This window comes from Ictidomys tridecemlineatus, chromosome 10 (genome assembly GCF_052094955.1).
Source record: "Ictidomys tridecemlineatus isolate mIctTri1 chromosome 10, mIctTri1.hap1, whole genome shotgun sequence".
Lineage (NCBI taxonomy): Eukaryota > Metazoa > Chordata > Mammalia > Rodentia > Sciuridae > Ictidomys > Ictidomys tridecemlineatus.
In genome coordinates this window covers 54,693,729-54,700,389 of record NC_135486.1, presented here as the reverse complement: position 1 = coordinate 54,700,389, position 6,661 = coordinate 54,693,729, and the positions used below count along the sequence as shown (strand labels likewise).

Sequence of the window (6,661 nt, the reverse complement as noted above, 5' to 3'; positions counted from 1 at the left end):
TTACATTTTCTGAGGGCCAAGTAGGGGGCCAGGCTATACCAAGTGGGGGCAGACAAAGCACCTGTCCATGTTCAAGGGCTGAATGGGTGACTTCACGGGGACACCAGGGATGGAACTGAATAGGGATCTTTGCAACAGATATTCGCCAGGCCAATAATGAGTGGGTGAAGCCAAACATATGCTTCTAGAGGTCTCAGTGAGCCAAGCTTCTGAGAATGGCTGCTCAACTGCTTCTTGGGGCTACAGGAGGATGGGCAAGGCCCAGCTGCTTTCCAAGGGACCATGTAGATCAAGTCACTCAGGAAAGGCTGCTGGACTGCTTTGGGGGCTCACAGTGAGTGACTGGGCTGTCTGACTACTTCCTGAGGCATCAGGAGACTGGGAGGGGCCACCTGGCTGCTTCCTGGGGCTAAGGATGCAACTGCAGGGGGCAACTGTGCAAAGCTTCACAAGACCTTCATTGAGTGGGTCTCAAGGTGTCATTGTGCAGCAGGAGGCTGGGTGTGGGAGGCCACAATGTGGCATGGGCTTTTGTCTCCTGCGCATTGTAACCTGCCATTTCTCCAAACTGGGTTCAGTGCCTGTGAGGGATGCAGGCTTCTTCAGCAGCAAATGCTTCAGGTATCTGTGTTTTAAATAGGGAGTGCAGTAGGCCTTCTGCTTACTGTCTCTCTGCCAAGCAAAGTCCCTCTGGGTTCAGGGTTGATCTCAAGAGACAGAACCATAGATGTTGTGTGTTTAGTTCCTTTCTTTATAAGGCTATTGTGTATCCCTGTGCTCTGCAACGTCTCTGCTGTATCCCCACTGCACTGTGGTGCTCTGCCTCAAATACTCCAGTGATATAGCTACTGGGTTTTTTTTCCCCCTTGTTTTGGTCTTTTGATGTGGAGGGAGGTGCAACAAGCACATATAGTCAACCACCTTGGTTTGCTATAGCTATTTAAAGATATGGAGACAAAGAGGTCTTCCCTTCCTAAATGGCCACAGAGCAGAAATAGCAATAATATTCAGGATTCTGGGACTCTGTCTCATCATGATGTTCATTGTTAAAGTGACCATTCTTTTAAAAATAACTAATACAAAGAAGGTCAGGGTCACAGTCTCTCAAGAACTGACATTTTAAAGAGAAAGGTATTAAGAAAAAGATATTTATGAGTCTTGATTCTGTATAAGTAGGGTTATTTAAGAAGATTCAGGAAAGTTTTTGTGTTTGTGGTCATTACTTTAAAAAGCATTGATTAAATTATTGGTTGCATCTTTTTTAAAAAGTTGCATTTTCCTGATCATACAACATGTAAAACATTCTTGTATGATCAGAGTGAATGTAATAACTAGTACAACATTTAGTTATTTAGTCTGACATGAGCTATAACAAGTATTAAACTTAATATTGTACTTAAAGATATAAGAATTCAAATGTCTTTAGTCCCATTTAAGACTATGAAATAAAACAACTTAATCAAATTGCTTAATATCACAATTCCTTACTCTTTACCAATAAGTGTAGCTTGCCACTTGTCTCCTGGGAAAGACCCCTTTAGTCTGATCTAATGACCTACTTCTATGACAATTTGAATTGCCAGTTGACATATTGTAGATAGAAACCATTGTTGGGTGTGATGTGGCCACAGAAAGGGTGTGACATGCACTGTATATCCTTCAAAGGGGAAGTAACTTTGGTGGGAGAGTATTTCAGTTTTGAGGGTCGTTTATTTAGTAAACTTTGGGTCAAAAGGGGTGGGGTAACAAAAACCGAAACAAAACACAAACTGCTGGCTTAAACCTATGAACTCTAAAAAATCTCAGCAAATACAGAAGAGCTATCATATTGGTGTCCTCCCTGGGTACCTAACAGACCACCTGGTACCAAGTAGGTGCTTTGTAAAAGTTTTTGAATGTCCTTGGGCTCAGTGGAACAAGTCTGGTATTCTAGCTGGAGGCAGGAGGATCATGAGTCTAAAACAAGCCTTGGCAATTTAGCAAGGCCCTAGGCAACTCAGCAAGACCCTGTCTCTAAATAAAATATAAAAAAGGACTGGAGATGTGGCTCAGTGATTAAGTGCCCCTAGATTCAATTCCCAGTACCTCCCACCCCCCAAAAAAATTTCTGAATGCTGGGGGCTGGGGATGTAGCTCTGGGGTATGCTTAGCATACTCAAGTCCCTGAGTTCAATCCCCGGTACCCAAAACAAACAAACAAAAAAACTAGTTAAAAAACTTGTGAATGCTGAGTGGATTAGCCTCCTCCAAGAATACAGAGAAAGGCTTAAATGAGTAAGCACTGTCCAGGACTCTGAAGTTGCCTTCTTTTGATTACTTGGCAAAGAACAACTTTGAAGGTATAAGAAGAAAAGAGAGAGACTAGAGAATTTGGTAAACCCTTTACCAGTTAACCAGTTTCCCCTTGACTTGACCTTTTCTACCCCCATTCCCCAAGTGTAAATGGTTTTTCCTTCCCATTCAAGCCTTCCTAAAAATAAATTCCTTTTGTAACCTCTCTCTCCTGTCACCAGGATTCATTTCCAATCTCACACCTCCTCTAACCTCCTGAAAAATATAGCTGACCTGAAAAGGGAAGTGGGGAGAGGAATACAAAGAAAAAACTCAGCAAAATTTTGAATTTTCTTTATATATTTGTATTGAATTGCTAGTGATGTTCACTGGTGAGGAGTGGGCTGCAGATTTTTATTCTAAGGTAGTTACTGGGTAATCTGGAGCTTTATCAAGGAGTTAGTTTCCAATTCAAAAGAATATTTACCCTCAATTTATTATTAATTCTAAGTGTCTAAAGCCATAAACTAGGCCTACACAGTTAAGGTAAGGCACATCACTGGCTCATTTTCTGCTAAAATTTAAAGATGAAAATAGTATTGAGATTGTCTATAATACAAAATATTGAATAAATCTGCCTTTTAGTATGTTTGTTAATTATATACAGCATTTGAAAATTCATATATCCCTGGTGGTATAGCTCAGTAGTAGAGTGCTTGCCTGATATGTGTGAGGCCCTGGGTTCAATCCCTAGCACTACAAAAGAAAAACAACCCCCACCCCCCCAAAAAAAAACCTGTCTATTGAAGACATGTTGCTTAATAATAGGGTCATATTCTGAGAAAAGTGACACTGGTTGATTTCATCATTGTGTGAACATCAAAGAGTGTATTTACACAAACCTAGATGTGTAAGGTAATCACTGAATGTGATTCAAGAGATGTGATGTGACCAATGTGATGTGACCAAGAGACTGGTGAAGCATAATGTCTGGTTTTCATGCCATTGTATGAGATGTGCCTCCCTCAAACCTATTTATGATGTTAACATATGATCTTTGTGATATGAGAAAGAAAAATAAAAAAATTAAAAAAGAGAGATGGGCTGGCGCTGGGGCTCAGTGTTAAAGCGCTTGCCTGGCACGTGTGAGACACTGGATTCAATACTTAGCACCACATAAAAATAAAATAAAGGTATTGTATCCTCCTACAACTAAAAAAAATAATAATACTATAAACAAAAGAGAGAGACATGGTAAACATAAGATATATATTTCTTCTATTGATGTTGAGAAACTGATGTGACTCCATTTTTGAAAACAGCTTCTACCTCAAAGCCCGTCCAAGGAAACAGGCATGACCCTTGTCCTTGGAAAAACTCACAGAGAGCTCCTAGGCACATACCCACCCTGCTGAGTTGTTTGTCTGCAAATAACAGGAGAGATCTGTGGTGCCAGATGTCCCTGACTCAGTTAGGCTAGGTGAGGACCCATAGCAACCCCCTAGCAACCACCAATCAGCATGAGACAGGGAAAATACCTGGGATGCCAGATGACCCCCCAGTAGTTTATGGTGGTTGATAACATGTTGGGAAACCATGTAGTTCAGCACGTACACCCCTCGTGGCCTAAACCAATCAGTTCAAAGGAATCCCCCTCTTGTACTAACCAATCACCCCTACCCAACTTGTTCCCGCCAGTGAATGTGCTAATCAATGTTAAGAGTTGTTGTTTGACTTTCCCGCGGTGTGAAGTGATTTGCTGTGTGATGTTGTGACACATAGAGTATCCCCCAAAACCTATAAAATCTCAAAGGACCAGGACTCACTCCCTGGGACCGCTGCATCGGGAACGGTTGTGAGTCCAGGCTGGAGCTTGCAATAAAGACTCTTGTGTGATTGCATCGGATTCAGCTCCTGGAGGTCTACTGGGGTCCCACGAATCTGGCATTACAATGTAACATGACAGATTGTTTATTATAAACTTTTTATATGTAAAAGTACAGTAATGTTTATTATCATTATCAAGATCTATGCATTACATTTATTAACTACTATATATAATACATAATTATTACGAACTCTTATGCACTATACATAATTAATTATATGTGGTTTGCTTTTTTTTTTTTTCCTGCACCAGGAATTGAACCCTGAGGAACTTAACCACTGAGCCACATCCCCAGCCCTTTCCATATTTTATTTAGAGACAGGGTCTCACAACTGCTTCACTAAATTGCTGAGGCTGGCTTTGAAGTGGTCCTCCCAAGCCTCTGGGATTACAGGCATGAGCCACCGCATCTGTGTGCTATGCTTTTTTGTTTGTTTTGTTTTGTTTTTGTTCTTTTTGGTACTGAAGATTGAACCCAGGGGCACTTTACCACTGAGCTACATCCACAGTCCTTTTTATTTTATTTATTTTTGAGACAGGCTCTTACTAAATTGCTGAGCCTGGTCTCAAATTTGAATCTTCCTGTCTCAGCTCCCAAGTCACTGGAATTACAGGCATGTTCCATTGTATGTGCTACATTTTTATATAACTGGCAGCACTGTAGGTTTATTTATACCAGCATCAACACAATCGTGAGGGATGAACTGGCTATGATGTTAAGATGGCCATGATGTCCCTAGATGGTAAGGATTTTTCAGCTTTGTTGTGTTGTAATCTTATGAGTCCATCATCATATAGTGATCCATCATTATATGATGTTTTAGTCAATTTTTTGCTGCTGTGACTAAAGGATCTGACCAGAACACTGTAAGGAGAAAAAGTTTATTTGAGGGCTTACAATTTCAGAGATCTAAATCCTTAGAAGGCCGGCTCCATTCCTCTGGGCTCAAGGTGAGACTGAACATCATGGAGAGAGAGTGTGGCAGAGGGAAGCAACTCATATCAGGAAGCAAAGAGAGACCTCCACTTTCCAGATACAAATGTATACACCAAAGCCACACCCTAATTTCCACTTCCTCCAGCCATATCCTACCATTTCAGTTACCACTCAGTTAATCCCTAATCAGGGGATTAACTCACTGATTGGATTAAGACTCTTATAACCCAATCATTTCTCCTCGGAGCCTTCTTGCACTGTCTCACACGTGAGCTTTTGGGGGACACCTTACATCTAAAACATAACATATGGTATATACATATATTCATTTATTCATTGTCTAAGATGTTTTCCTATGTCCTATAGGAGCTTCATGTACTACCACTTGTCTGTGCAAACTCTGGAAAGAAAAATTAATTCTTTTTTTTTTTTTTTTTAAAGAGAGAGTGAGAAAGGAGAGAGAGAGAGAGAGAGAGAGAGAGAGAGAGAGAGAGAGAGAGAGAGAGAGAGAGAGAATTTTTAATATTTATTTTTTAGTTCTCGACGGACACAACATCTTTGTTGGTATGTGGTGCTGAGGATCGAACCCGGGCCGCACGCATGCCAGGCGAGCACGCTAGCGCTTGAGCCACATCCCCAGCCCCCCAAAATTAATTCTAATATTAGCAGCATTGAAATGGTAGGGTGACATTAGAGCCACATTTGCCATGTTCCAGGCATACTCTGTTACCCTTCCAATCGTAAACTTTATGAATTGGGGACCACATCTGTTAAATCTTTTCTAAGATTTCAGAACTTGTATAACATCTCTGCAAATTTTATTTTTCTAGCTCTTTCCCGGAAATCAGCAATCCTTCAAAATTTAAAAATGCCTACATGGCTAATCAAGGGTAGTAAGAAAGGTAAAAGCTAGAAAGATTGCTTTGTTCCAGCCTGTTGGATGGACAATGCCTCCCTGCAAAGGGAGGAGAGCAAGCTTAGTCCCTGGGGCTTGAGACAGGGAAAAAATTGGTGTAAGATGCTGAGGCAGAACTTCAGGAGAAGTTCTGGGGACTGACCAGTAGAGAAGTTTCTCCTCTCAAAGAAGTAATTTGGGGATGTTAACTCTTGTTTTCCTCATCTTTAACATGGAAATAATATTATGTATTTCTTATAGCACTACTGTGATGATCAAGAAAGATAGCCCTTGTAAAATGCTTAACATATTTCTTGGAACATAGTAAGTGCTGCAAATGTTAGCATTATTGGTCTTAGAGTCATTAGAGGGTCATGTGGACATAGTCCAAAGAAACTAAATCAGGTCACAAGTCTCGGAAGAACTACATATTGCTTTCATGTCCAAAATGGCAAATCATCTCTTAATCTTTTTTTTTTAATCATTTTATTGATAGGAAAACTGAAGTTACAAAGAAGTTTCTCTGAGCGCAGAAGTATATGCCTGTGATCCCAGCTACTCAGGAGACTGAGGCAGAAGGATCGAAAGTATGAGGCCAACCTCAGCAATTTAGCAAGAGCCTACATCAAATTAAAATGGAAAGAATTGGGGATGTAGCACAGTGGTAAAG

At 40.7% G+C, this 6,661-nt stretch overlaps 1 pseudogene; it reads left to right on the top strand.

Annotated features, from left to right (window-relative positions):
- The first annotated feature begins 3,221 nt into the window (after nt 1-3,221).
- Nucleotides 3,222-3,336, top strand: LOC144367676 (small nucleolar RNA U13; annotated as a pseudogene).
- Nucleotides 3,337-6,661: the final 3,325 nt, after the last annotated feature.